General features: G+C 42.3%; 1 protein-coding gene across 17 annotated transcripts in view; it reads left to right on the top strand.

Annotated features, from left to right (window-relative positions):
* The window catches only part of LOC117547807 (neuronal cell adhesion molecule-like), a 76915-nt gene that overhangs the window by 22333 nt on the left and 39508 nt on the right, over positions 1 to 15074 (top strand). For all 17 annotated transcript variants that reach the window (XM_034218648.1, XM_034218657.1, XM_034218649.1 and 14 more), the window contains exon 2: positions 9710 to 9792. The gene's annotated coding sequence lies outside the window, so the exon portion shown is untranslated. The remainder of the gene's footprint in view (positions 1 to 9709; positions 9793 to 15074) is intronic.

Here is a 15074-nt window from a genome sequence, read left to right as displayed (position 1 = left end):
TATATTGTTTTAAAAATGATTGGAATTGCAGCCAAAACAACAAAAATAAATAAAACGTAATTATCCCACAATGCTCTAAATCACAGACACATAATTTATGGTTTTAACGGTTAGGGGAAAGAAAAAAAGAGACGAGTGCTGCTCTGGCTTCTGTTAAGTTGGACTATTGTGTGTTTCAAACTGTGTCAGTGAGGATCTTGCCGTTAAAGAGAAATACGATACACAACACTACAGGTCCTTAACCTCAGGGACGGTCTGCTGCCTGTGTGGTAAATCTCTCCTATTCTACTCTTTCTTTGTTTTTCTTTTACTGCGCTCCTCTCTGCCTCTCTCTCTCTCCCTCTGTCCTTGCTTTTTCCCTCCATCATCCTCTCTGTTGTCCGTGAGCATGTTAACACTCCAGCCCTGTCAGTGAGCCTCATGGCTCCATGGTAACCAGTCACACCATTCTCCACCAGTGTGTATGTGTGTGTTTCTGTGTGTAGTTGTGTGTTGATGGGCGGGATCAGGGTCTTGTTTAGTTTCAAAAAGCTGAGGAGAGGTCGCGGCCGTTCCTACGGGCCTCTTTCTGTAATTCATGTAAATTCCCTTAAGACCTCTGCCGCTTTGTTTTCCTCATTGTCAGATCAGATGCCCGTGTCATCAATGCAGCTTGATAGAAAATCTTTATTTTTTTGGTATTAAATGAGAATTTTCTTCACCTCGCTCCTTTGATAGTCAACCAGATACCTCAAGTCATCATGATAGTCTTGCTACGTGATACCTCTGACAAATTAGTCCTCAGCATTATTGTGTTGTAATGAGTTCAGCCAGAGTTAACAAGGTGAAAATTGATACAGACATGGACGAGGACAAAATGAAGCGGTTTCCAGAGGACAGTGCTGTTCTGCGTTATCAGGGTTATTGTCACGGTGTATTACTTTATAGAGAATCCCATTTAAACAATTACTGATTCGATGTGACCCGAAAACGTGTTTGCAGTACTCTAACAAGCGAGCGTGAAAAATTACTTGTAGGTATGGGAATGTTAGGAGTAATCTTAAAAGGGGTAAATCATCTATACGTGTCTGAAGTATTTCACATGTGCCCCCCCCCCCCCACCCTGCCACGATAGCCTTCTGAACCCAGCCCTTCATTCTCTCCCAGAGCCAATCATTTTTCACTCCCATTCACATTTCTGAATAGGAAACTCGAAAGGATTCCTCACCATGAACACCCACTGATAGACAAATGAACACACACACACACACACACACACACACACACACACACACACACACACACACACACACACACACACACACACACACACACACACACACACACACCTCTAGTTAGGAGGGCTTGGTCTAGACCGCAGCATGAACTTTGTTCTGTTAAAAGTTGCCATTGAAATATTGTTATTCTATTGGTGTTGTGACAAAGAGCAGGGAGGGTGCCGGTCCTATCTCAGTGTGAGTCGGAGGGAGCAATGGGTCGGCGGGGTTCGCCCAATGTCTCTGCTCAACAGAGTCAGTGTGCAGAAATAATGCCCATTAGACTTGGTCAATCACGCCCCTCGCTCAATGAAATATGGCCCTTTCACTCCGCTCATACCATAATGCATACACCTCGCTGCTATCCATCATCTCTCTGAGAGATGTCTGCCACCATGAATACTTTTATTTATGATAACATTTTTAAATTACTGGCTTCTCATGCAGTGACGTTAGATGCTGAGAAAGCTCACCGAGATGAGTTATGTGTACATAGAAAACTACTGAAGCCGTTCATTAGTGAATTAGAGGTGGATTTCCAGCGCAGTGGTTTCAGGTCTCTTGACCACCAATGAAGCTCTGATGCTGTGTAGGCTGAAAGTTTCATCATGGTAAGTGGGTGGAAATTATATACTCGCAGTTGCATGCAACAATGACCATGTTGTGAAGCCATTGAGCATGTCCCATTGGTGCAGACAGAATTCATATGCCTTTGTGGGATTATTAAGTGGCTATTCCCTAACCTGCAAGGAACACTAAACCAGTGAAAACAACTGAGCAGCGGTTGAAGAAGTTCTCAGATGAAAGGCACCCTGTGGGGTTTTCTTGTCAACAAATAAAAGTTGTATTTCACATTCAGTGTCACGCAACAAAATGGATTTTGTGTATCCTTGAACATGAACAATTGTGTTCAGTGCATTTCCTTCTCCATTAAAACAAAGCAAAGCACAATCCAGCTAATCAATGTTTACATGCTTGCAGTCTTCCCAGCCTTTATTGGCTCATTGGTGCATATCCTGGTGCGTTTCTGCTTCGTGTAGTTCAGTGGAATTGTGTGAAACATTGAGCGAAATGTGCATCATCAAGTGCATGGGGGAAACAAAGAGGGCACCCATACTGTAGGTAAACATCTCCACAGCACTAGTAGAGGTTATAAACTCCATAGGGAACCTTTAAAGTGGACCTATCATGCTATATTTGAAACATATATTGTAGGGCCAGACCTATACAAAACATGTCTGTGAAGTTTTTTTTTCAAAATACCAAACAGATCACCCATTGTCGCCATCCCTCATACTGCTCAAACCCCTGTTTTGAAGCCCTGTTAGAGAAACGCGGATCTTGGAAAATAAAGAAGAGGAGGCGGAGCTAATGCCTGATCAGAATTCTACCGGAGATAAAGTTAAATTCGGTTGTGATAAAACGCCATCCTGTTTAAACCACATCAAAGATTATTTCTGAAACAGTATGGAGCTCAAATGCTTTTTCTCTTGCAGGTTTATCACAAGGTGAGTTCTTTTTTTATTTCCTGCTTTTTAAACACATGTGCTCTCCAGTACAGGTTAGCTCTGAGTGTTAGCGAGGCTTGCTAATGTAAACAAAGACGTCCAAAACACGTCAGGCATTGTTTATGAAGGCAACTTTCTGTGGGTCCGCCGCCGATTTGACGTCAGTTCAGATGGAATCTGTATCCGCTCGTTGTACACCCGTTTTTAAAAGATTTGGGTACGGAGGAAAAGAGAGAGGGTTTTATTTTCTGACGCTGCGTGAGTTCCCCGACGCACCGGGGACACATATTTATGTATAAAAGACATCACAAAGTGCATTTTGCATGATAGGTCCCCTTTAAGTAATGGCCACACTCTCCAATGCAAGTGAAAGTAGTGTATTCAAAATCTTTTTTAGGTAAAAGTAAAGAAACTGCAGAAGAATTATCAGCAAAATGTGCTATTACTGGCTCAGCATTTCCTCAGTAACTGATCCCTGCTGCACTGCATTAATGTGAAAGCAGGATTTTACAGTTGAAGCAGGTGAAGTTGGAGCTAGATTCAAACACTTCATATATAGTTAGTATTAGTCCAGCGCCTCCTAATCTAGGGGTCAGGGCTCTCAAATGTGTCACAAAAGAAATGGTTATGGAAAGGGGTAAAAACTAACTTTTCTGTAATCATTGCTTTATTGTAAATGTTGGATAGGAAATAATTTATCACAAACCAAAAACATTGGGAACCACTGGTTAGTCTTTTCAAAGCTCATGATATGTTTTTGTTTGTAAAAGCTTAACCGAGAAGCAATAATAACTGTTAAACAAAAGTAGTGGGGTAACAAATACATGATCTCCCACTGAAAGTAGAAACGGTTTAATGCAACACAAAATGGAAATACTAAAGTCAAATACCCCAGAATTGTACTCAAGTTCAATACATGAATACATCTATTTTATTTGCAGTTTACTGAGTGGGTAAATAAGTGTTTTAAAAATGTTTTTGAACCTCGATGGCAGTGCGCTTTGAGCCGGCTAATGTTTCATTTTGTGTGCTTTTGTAATGAGAGGAGCATTATTTAGGGCCGGGCTTGGAGAATAGTGACTCTCTCAAAGGGATAGCTCTCACCATTGTTGCCCTCTGCAACCATAGCTAACGGACGTCAAAAGACCTTTTTCACATCCATTCTTTAAAAAAAGGGTGGCAATAATACCGGTGAGGAGTCGACAATAAATAAGCTTCCCCTCGCCGAGTCAACTAGATTAGATTGCATGGGGACATCTGTTGAGTGTAGGTGAGCACTTTCTCTCTCGCTGTATGGAAAAGGAAGTCCTTAGGACGTGCCTTGAGGCTTTTTCTTTTATACACATAGCTTCGCTGGTTTACCACCACCTCCACCCTCTATTGAACATCCAGTAACGCTGCATTGACTCGAGCACAATCAACGCAGCTGACAGTTATTCCAGTGTACACCGGTACCATTTGATTGAACATGCAATTACACTGTCAATGGTGCTTTTAATGCTGTGCCAAATTCATACCGCAGGATGTTATGCTCTCTCATCTCCTCATCCTGATGTCTGATACAAAACAAATAACTTGTTGAATATTTAACGCGTCTGAACAAATGTGTTTTAAAAACCCACCCGGTAATTTTGTTGATTCTGATAGCTTGTTCATGTGATACCAGGAAATGTTTAACCTCTATTGTAGAGAGACAAAAGGTTGTTTTAATCTCACTGTGAGAGGGGAGGGTGGGTCAGGGGAGGGACGTGGGAGGAGGGGGGGAGGGGTTGTGGGTGTGTTGTAGGGGGTGGGGGGTGATTTTGTGAGGGAATCGGCTCGTCTCTCTTACTGTCACTCAGTCCCAGCAGACACCATCGAGGAGTACAGCCACTGGGATTATGACAGCTCGACTCTCACACTGAAGGGATTAATGCTTAATGCAGATTCAGATAAAGGTGATGTATGCTCTCTATTGATAGATGTTATATACCGTATAGTAACCTGATGTAACCTGTTGTGTTGAAAGTGCAGCTTGTGACGCTTTTGATCAGCAGGTGATATTTGATTTAGGTCAAATGAAAATGATTCAAGCACTCCTGATCTATAAACCTATTGGATGATCATACAACTGAAACAAGGAATTGATGATTCAAAACAGTTTGATTTTTTTCATTAATTCAAGTTATTTAATCAGGAAAATGTTAAATATTGAATGGAAGAAGCCTCCTAAAGATGAGGATTCGCTGATGTTATTTATTTTTTCATTTAAAATACAATATGGAGTTCTTCACGGCTGACAATGGACAAACATTTGGAAAAAACTGAAATAAGAAAAATGTAATCGGCAGCTAATATGATATTATTGTGCAAACCATTCCCTAGTTTAAGCTTCTCAATTTTCATATTTTGCTGCTTTTGTTGGTTGTATGGAAAAGTACCTCTAATATATATGATTGGTTATGTCTGTTGGATGAGATATTTCGAGGGTGTTGGGGAGCTAGAGAAAGTGTTAAGGACATTTATCACTATTCTACATTTCACAATGACTAGAATCATTAAGAAAAGTGTTGGTAGATGAATCTATAAGGTATACAATTGTCAGTTGCAGTGCTAGATGATAACCAAAATGTTTAATAAAACAGCAAATGTGGTTGGTTTTGACCTCTAATTGCAGCCTATGACATATTGGTGCAGATGTGAGGATTTTTCTTGCAGGGTGGTATACATTTTCATTATAACAGTCTTTCCCCTGAGTCTTCTATAAGAGCTGGCTTTCTCTAACAATCAGCAGTCCTATTTACATTTCCAAGGGTAGCGTGCACTTTTTCTGCACTTGCATTATCATCACATCATCTTTCATCTGTTGAATCTCAGCTTGTCTTTATTGTAATGGCATAAGCGCACATCTCTGCGAGCCGAAATGTAAATTCATCATATACTGTAGGGAGAGTGTTTGTTCCAGCTCTAATTATTTCTCCCCTCTTTGGCTGTAATGATGCTTCATGGGGAGAGCCGTATCGTATGCATGCACGCTCTTTCTCTCATTAGGGAGGACTACAATTAAACCCACAGGCTGCTATGCCAGTGCTGAGCTGCCTTTCCCCTGTCTACATGTGCCATATACACGCACACACGCACGCACGCACACACACATACAGAATCTCATTAGAGAAATGTGTGACACTTCACCACTGTTAGATTATCAGCCGTTAGCAATTTTTATCCAACCTTGAGGATATCTCACTTTGCTGGACAGTCATATTTTGTGTGATGTGACTAATGAAAACATAAATCATGTCATTGGAGGGAAGTTATCATTTGCATGTACCAAGTCTTATAGGCAGCCTTACAGTAAAGTGAATGCTGTAGTTGAATGAAATTAACAACATTAATTCAGCTATGTGTCAACTCAGCACATCCTCATTACTATATACTACATATTAATATAGTATTTATATTCATAGAGTTGTATTTCTTTGAAAATATTGTAGTTGACCCCAGGATGAGTTATTTATGTTTCAATTGTATCACATCCACATAGGGGCAGCGCAACAGGCTTGTAAACACAGCACTGATAGATTATCTCCTTTTTAAGTTAATATGTCTAACATGTTACCAAATATTTGCTTATTTATATAACTTGTAGTCATTTAGGGTCCTGTTCCTGGCCCTTTAATGAATATAAGCTAAATATCTTGATATTCTCTTACTCCTAAAGTAAATATGTGTGTCTATCTTTGTGTGCTACTACTGTTGGTGGGCAGGTAGTGTTCAGTGGATCTATCCAACCTTTTGCTGGAAACCCCGCCCTTATTGCTGCTGGTAACGACTCTTTGTGGTGTGAGAGTGCACTGAAACAGTGAAGTGGGCTGTAAAAACCATAAACAGTGAGGTGAAAGCCACTATGACAAAAACACTCATACCTCATTCACACCAACGGTGTTTCAGGGCCGGTTCGGAGCTGGAGCTTGAAAAGCACCGGGTTTTCCTCTTCACACCGCAGCGGAGCAGCCTCTTAACTCCAGAATCCGGTTCATTTCGAGCACCAAAAAATTGTCCGGCCAGAGCAAAAGCACCACATACGTCACGCTTACGTCGAGGCGGGGACAAGGGCAGGGGCGGGATCAACTCCTGAACAACAACAAAAAGCCTGCGTTTTATCCAGTTTGTACACAACGATGGAGAAACTTCACAAGCAGCAGTGGTCCACTGAAGAGACCAGCTACCTACTGGGAATCTGGTCTTCCGAAGAGGTACAGAGGAAGCTGGAGCACAATCGGCCATTGTTGTTGTTGTCAGCTGTGAGGGGTTTCCGCGAGGTTTGGCTTTATGAAGCAGGCACGCAAACGGTTACGTCACGACGCAAACGATGACGCAATTACGCAGCACCAGTCGGACTCTGGGCAGTGTGAAAAGAGCCGGAGCTAAACCGAAGAACCGGTTCTGAACCTGAAAAGCTCTAGCACGGAGCTTGAACCGGAGTTGCGTTGGTGTGAATGAGGTATCAGTAGACCTGAGAGGAAGTGTAGGGTTGGGATTTATCCCTATGTTATAAATAGGAATGTATTAAATTGATCCATTATAATGTAAAAATATGGCTTGGAGGAGCTTTCTTATAAGGATAAATGAGACACATTTTCACTGATACCTCTTGTCTATTCTCCTTGTAATTTATTTTGTGTTATCTATATTCATAAAAGATTTAGCTGTCTATTTTGTTTGACAGCACTTGTGACACGAGAGTGCTCCCCGAGGTATTGAGGGTGCCGTGCCTCTCTTGCTGTGACATGTTTTGTAGTCCTGCTTGTCGGCATCCGAGCTCAGGCTATTTTCAGTCTTGCTTCTCTGACCCTCTTCATATCACCATGGCAGCTGAGCTGGGCCGAGCTGGACTCTGTGGGGTCTCAGAGGTGGGAAGGCTGGATGTCTGGCTCCATGTCATAGGGGGAGTTCGCTTTTGATGGGATCAGCCTTCAGCTCATTCAAACCGGATGTGGAAAGGTCATTTTGTTGTTGTGTTTTATTCATAGCTTTTGGCTGTTGTGAGACGTTTCTCTGCTGTCTAGAAAATGCACAGGGGCAGAAATGATCCTGAGCTGAAAGAGATGATAGCTGAACTGTAGTTATGTGCACAGGTATGGTGTCAGCACAGGTGTCAGCAACAATACAGTGTTATGCTGTGAGTAAATAACACGTGTCAGTGTTTTCCAAAATCTGGGTCAAATTCAGGGCTGTGGAAAGACCAGGATTTCTATTGTCAGATTCTGTAAGAAGTATTATGTTATTGACTGTCGGGGCTACGGCTCTCTGAATCCTTGAACTGTAAGAAAGCTGGAACTAGAAAAGTGTTTTTTTGGAGAATAGCATGAAAGAAATAATGTTTTTAGACAAGCTTACTGAATTGAATTCCGTGTTGTGGCATCTTAAGAGAAAACAACTAGAGAAACCACATCTGTTATTTGTGTGAAACAGACTTCATATAAACCTGTAGTCCGCAATCGTATCTGCGTAGCGGTGCAGAAAGCAGTGTTTGTATTTAACCGAGTGGAAACGGCGGCGTCTCTCAGTGGGGCTTCCACACTCTTATTCGGAGCAGCAGACTGAAGTCGATAATCCTTTGCTAGAAGTAAATTGGATTGGCTTCTTCAATCATTTTGCCCATCGATTCACGTATTTGTCTGTATTTTCTGTGACAGTGAATAAGGAGAAGAGAGAATCAGGCAAGACATGAAGACATGAAGGCAGGAAGGACATAATGGGGCGAGAATGGACAGGTTAAGAGGGGATATCTGAGCCTTACCTGGCGTGTGACCCTATGTGAGGACAAAACCACAGATGAGAATAAAAGGGAAAAAGTATTTAACCTTTAATGACCTTTGACCAATCCGAATTTCCATTATCATAGTAAGTTGTCATGTAAATCACACTTTATCACTTTGTTTCAACAGCATGTTTTATGGATTATTGTCAAAAGTCCTTACTTTTTTTGTCAAGAAGAGCACCCGTATATCGTTTTAAAATACCTTTCTGCATGGGAGGTCTTCATCTTAGGGCTTACAAACTGGACTGAAAGACTGGAGGAGATTTAAGGAGAGGATTTGGTTTTGACTCCTGTTCTGAATGTAAGGAACCAAACTCTTAAGATATAAGAAGAGGAAGAATTGAGAAAAAGACATTAAAGACGAAAAGCAGATTAGTTATGGCAAGTTGGAAGGCAAGAGATAATACACAAGAAAATGAAGATGCTATTGAGGCGAGGAGAAGACAGAGAAGCAAATGTGGTGAGAGGGAAGAGGACAGGAGTTTGGCCGACGTAAGATAATAGGAGAAGAAGGAGAGAAAATAGAAGAATAGATAGAAGGAGATCAGGGCGATGAGACAAGACAAGAGGAGAGGCAACGGGAGGAGATGTGCCTCTTCATTTATCAGCAACGGGCATTTGTGTCTATCAGTTTGGACCACACATCCATGTTAACTTTGGTTTGCACAGCCTGAATGTTTGCTTTCTCTTCCCTATCAAAACATCTCCCGGTACGAAGTGATTTAAGTGAATTTCCGCACACTGACAACACACTCAAGGATGATTATGCATTAAAAAAGAAATTGTTCTTTTCAGAAGACCAAGCGTTTGATAAGCAGGAGAGATTTCATGTCAGAACATCCTGCTGTGTAATCTGTGGCGTGACTGTGACAGGGCAGGAGACTTCCAATATAAAAAAAGCATTTTAGCAGATTATAATAAAATCAAACGTGGAGTAGTCGGCACACTGTGAAGTCAAGTGATGTACTGGGTGTTGGAAAATATGCATACTACAGCTGTCCTCCCCAGAAACGTTTTAAGAAAGATTTTATTTTCCTTTCTGGTTAGTTAAAAGTCTCAGGTTGTTTCCATGAAGTGGGAGCTGTGAAATCTGAATTTTGAGCTCTAAAATATATATTTCTCTGTCATTTTTGTTTAACCAGATTTGAAGAAAACCATAGAAGAAGAAGAAGCAGCAGGGGACGAGCCAGGGCTGAGGAGGAGAGAGGATATTTGAGTTTCTCTGGTAAGTTGGAAACTTTTCCTTCAGGCTTTGAATCCATTTCTGTTCTCATCCCATCATCTCCACCAACATCATCATTTTCCAAAACAGTGTGAGCTTCCTGCCTCTCAGAATCAAACGTTCTTGTTCTTCTCAAAGACATTTCCCCTCCCGTAGGATGTGAACACACACAAATGTCAGTCTGTTTGCCATGCCTGGCAAGTGTCTCCAGTCCAAATATCTCCATGCTGCTTCCAGAGCGTGAATGTATTAATATCAACACTCTCTGTAGACCTCTAACGTCCCTAACAACTTCCACCGCTACGCTCCCGTTCTGTCTCTGCAGTGTGAAGCCTGCTCCTCTGCTCTAGCTGTAAGGCAAAGGTCACCGCTAGCTCCACTGGCATTTGTCCACTGGGAAAGGCTCTTTTTGTTTTTGGCCTCCATTTTGGCAGCGAGGATTGGCAGGGAATTAAAAACTCTTGTGTTTCTAATGTCCGACTGTCTGTTTGATGCATATGGTTGTCAAGGTAACACACCCTCTCATCCTCGCCCACTGCTGTGACAGTGGGCGTCGATACTTAGAGATCACAAAATAGCACTTAGAGGCTATATATTGCTCAGTGCCTCTCTCTTATTGACACATTATGTGTAATAATGGAGCCCACAGAGGTAGAGAAAAGTTCTCTAATGGCAGTTCCACAATTAACAGCTAAAGTAGCGTCCCATAAGCACGGTGTCTCGGCGTGCTTTAGAGCCCGGAGCATTGACTCTCCGCTCACACAGCGTGTTTTTAGTCAGTAACCTTTGGCTCATTCTGCGGTGCTGAAAATGTGTTTGGGATTCAGCGAGGAGTTGATCTAATGCTCTGTGAGTGGAGGTGACACGGTGTGATGTGTGTCCACCGCCCAGTGGAGCGTGAAGGAAGGATCCCACCTCGAATCCACTGCCTCGCACCACCGTGTCACGCGGGAAGGGAGTCGGAACGCACAGCCGAGTGCAGAGCTGAGGGACGGCTCGGAGCTCATCTCCCTCTGCTGCTGTGCTTGTTTTATTTTGGGGATTGCGGGGTGGGCTCACTATCTCTCTGTGTTTATCCATTTATGTGCCTATTTCAATCTTTCGCTTTGCCTCTGCCTGTCTGTCAGTCTGTTTGCCTCTGAATCTCTCATTCTTTCCGTTTCCCTCTTGTCATCCCGCTGCGGCAGTAATGTTGTTGTGAATGTGTGCTGCAGGCCAGAGAGGCTGAGTCCACGTTTTTCAATGAACGAGTCACACAGGGCCACACTTAGGAGCTGCAGACCACATTTTCGGTTTGAAACACAGTGAGCCGTGAAGCGCCTTTTGTGAACAGCTGCATTCAGGACCCATGCCCTTCAATAGAAGGCCGCAGAGGTTTCTGTTTACCTCCATAGTGCTGTCTTTCACCGGTTTCTCTCACATGGCCGTCAGGGAGTGGGGTGTTATTGTTTGTGTTTGTCTGTTTTAGTGCCAAGAAAAAGATTGGGGATCAGACAGATGATAGCTTAGCCTCCTTAGAAATTGCTACAATTGAGTTAACTCCACATAATGTTGTCTTTTAAATCAGTAGATAACACAGTCTTTTCATAAACAGCGCAGTTTTTTCATTCCAATTTTCCATTTCACTATACTCCAAGACATTTGATATGAAATCAAAACATAACTGTTTGATCAATCTGTGGTATGAAATTGGATGGTGCTAGGTCCTTTAAAAGACTCAGTTCTACCACATTGTTGAAGGACAACAACCCTCCAAACACAGAGGAGGCAACCAGAGAGTTTTATGGCCAAACTCTAGATTGTCCACCAGACCTCAGGCCAACTTGTCATGAGTTTTACTTGTTCAATACCACTTAAGGCAAAAAGCCCCTGAAACCAGCAATAAGTGCAGATGGCTGCAGTGAAGGCCTGCAGCAGCAACACTGCCAATACTCTATCGTGGGTTGTGGAATCCAGCATTTTCTGCCAACCATATTTACAACCATTTAAAAAAAAATTATGATTTTAAAGAATTAAAGTAGAGTGTAATTGAGGATCACACCAACATTACCGCAGAGACAGTTCTGGCTGTCATGAGTACTTTTTGACCTTGGCTAACCTTGTTCATACATTTATGATCATCGGACTTCTCCTGTTTATTACCCTTTCTGACTCTTCTTCAACTATATTAGGTGAGTACAATGTTGTAAAGTACAAGACCAGATTTCCCCCTTTTTAATTGTCCAACTATGTTTTCCCCGAATATAAGAAGATCACGTGTAACTTCTACACAGTGCATTTGATGTAGATGGAAACACCTTCAAATTAAGGTACGTCTATCTTAATACCCCCTGACTGAACTCTACAGTACAAACCTGTAGCATGTTGTTAGTTTTGAATAACTTAGTTACCAGTCAGAGCCCTAAGGTCTCTCTCTTACAAAATCCTACTCGTAAAGGCAGCGTACATAAACAGTGTTGTGTTGTCAGTGAAGCTCCATCGTCTCCGCACAAGGTTATAAAGCAGCAGCAGTGCTGAGATCAGACAAGTTGCAGATGAGTAAAGGGATTCAAATGTGCGCAGAGGGCCCCTGGGCGGCTCCCAGTAGGCCTCGTTTCAGATGAACGCATCGAGATATTTCTAAGTTATCGCTTTGATACGAGCTTGACAATTCTCTGACGGTTCTCTGTGTCAACACTGCTGTCTGCGCATGCCACTGTGTGTGTATGTGTGTGTAGATGTGATTGAGGGAATGTGTGAGTTTGTCAGCGTCTCTATGAGAAGCAGAGACAGGGAGGTGCACGGAGACACGGCTAAAGTGTCAGAAAGAAGGACATGAATACAGAAATGGATGAATAGATGGATACAAAGACAGTGAGGGAGAGAATGAGGCTGAGTGATGTGAAAGAGGGTGGTGAGGCCCCTCCTGAGGGGATTCTGCTCCGCTTCTCCATCTTCCAGCGCTGTTGAGAAAGTCGGCTACATGCACAATGACTCACAAACTGCTCTGCAGACAGCCTGCAGAGTCGGAGGAGACATCGGTCTATATATGGCTCTGCATCACCATCTTTAGTTTTTATTTCCCCAACTCGGTTCACCTTCTCTCACCTGCTCAACCTTCCTCCAGGCCTCGTTCTGCCTTCACTGCCCTCTGTGTGCAATTATCTGATCCAGCCCCTCATGTTCCTTATTCACACTGCTGAATGCATCTATACCCACTCCTCTGTTCATTCCTCTGTGGTCCATAAGCTCCATATTTAACGACGTACAAACACGAGTGGTCTTAATCTTCTTATCTAACTTTCTCTAAAAAGAGCCAGTTCTGGCGCTTTTCCACTGCAGTACCTAGCACGGCTTAGTACGGTATGGTTAGGCCTTAGTAGGCCAGGCTCACTTTATGCTGCGTTTCCATTACAGTTTAGGAACTGGGGTAGTAACTATAGTAACGCAGTGTAGGCGGGGCGATCGGCTGTTCGGCGGGCGGAGCGATGCTGCGTAAAACTGCCGTGACATCATCTTCAATGCGAACCAACTTCAAGCACTCAGAGCTCACAGCTCCTCATATCTGTTCAGAAACTAGACAAAAGTTAAACAAGTACAAACCACAGACTGTCTGTGTCATGGCAAATACAGTCGCTGGTTTATTTATCTCTGTAGGCCGTTGTTGTGAGTGTGGACGGAGCATATACAACGTTAGCTTAGCCAGATCGATCCGATCTCCATTCAGAAAACACGCATTTTAAAAAGTTTTTCGCCTGCCGTCTTCTCTGCAGACCGGCATCATTTTGAAACATGTATTACAATTAAATCACGGTAAAATATGTTCATTTTGTTGTAGTTGTAGCCCCCTTGCCAGCGATTATTTCTGTCCATTCAGCAGTCGAGAGTGTTTACGTCACTAGTTTAGCATATTCAGCCCGGTTGTTGGCCCGGTTGTTGGCCCGGTAAGAACCTCGATTTTGGAGGGCCAGAAAAAAGGTGAAAAAGTAGCCCTGAGCCGGAACTACCCCTAGTGCTACATGCTGCAGTGGAAAAGTGCCACGTGTATCTCTTTCTTATCTGTGGTTTGGTGTTAGTTGACCTGGAGTTCATCTTTCGAGTAGTCATTTCTTTATGCTTTTTTAGTGTAAATTACTGATTTTAAAGAAACCTATAAGTACATATCTTATGTAAGATGCAAGATATCATGTGGTCCTTTTCATGGCTCTTTGTGAACAAACTCAGAGGAAAGCCTTTTGTTGAATTATTCCTTTAACAGATCAAAGGAAGTGGATTTCTCACCTGAGCTAAAGGAAAAAAGGATGTTCAGACAGAATACTTGACTGGCCTGAGAGGATGGACATTTATTTTCTAAAGTACAAAGGTATAGCTAGTAGTCTTGTCGTTTTTTGTTCTTTATATTGACAGAGCGATAGCAGTAGAGGAAATGGAGCCCAGGTTTTATTTGCCCTACATTTTTATTCTAGAGCGCTTTAATTGTCCGTGCCCAATTTTCTATCTCCAAGAATTTCTGCCTCATGATTAACAGTATTTTTCTTTCATCGTTTTTTCTTGATGTGCCTCTGAATCCTTCTTCACACTGTGGTTGAAGTCCAAGCATCAACATGGCTTCTGGACAGAGAAGATTGTCCTCACACCATCGTAAGCTGCGGGGATCTATCTGTTCGGAGGGGGCCTCTAAGAAACCACATGATTTATGTGGCTGTTCGGCGTGGGTCCTGCTCCAAGGCCAAGTCTATCTGCTCATCAATATAAACAGCCTGCTCTCCGGGTGCTGCGTGCTGGAATACAAATGGCTGAATTTAGATGTAACCCCTCGCTCACCTGCGTCTCAGCCAATTCTAATGAGAAATCTCTCTGTTTACCTGCTGAGAGAAAGAGAGCCAGAGTAAAGGAATGAGATAAATATGAAACATTAAAGCGCGATGAAATAACAAGCTACACTTGTTTGATCTCTCAGTCTTGTTCAATGAAATCAAATCTCTATCCACCTATCTTTTTCTCTGGTTGTAGATTTGTTGTATTTTGAAATATGAAGTATTGTAATGACTTCAATTATGCATGTTTGTGCATGTTTTTCATACCTCTACATATGGATATGATTAGAGAAAAAATGTCACTTCCTGTATCCAGTTAATATACATTACAAAAGAACACTTGCATTAAACCGGTGTACTTTTACAATTTCTGTGAAAAAAGCAATCACAGTGACCCAGATTGTTATTTTCTCTATCCTTTAAAAAGCACTTTAACTACCCCATGAAAAAAGAATCTGTAAATATTAGCATTAGTATAGAACCCATTCT

Source organism: Gymnodraco acuticeps, unplaced genomic scaffold, assembly GCF_902827175.1.
Source record: "Gymnodraco acuticeps unplaced genomic scaffold, fGymAcu1.1, whole genome shotgun sequence".
Lineage (NCBI taxonomy): Eukaryota > Metazoa > Chordata > Actinopteri > Perciformes > Bathydraconidae > Gymnodraco > Gymnodraco acuticeps.
Note: the sequence above shows the minus strand (reverse complement) of the source record. Positions and strands in the feature narration are given on the sequence as shown.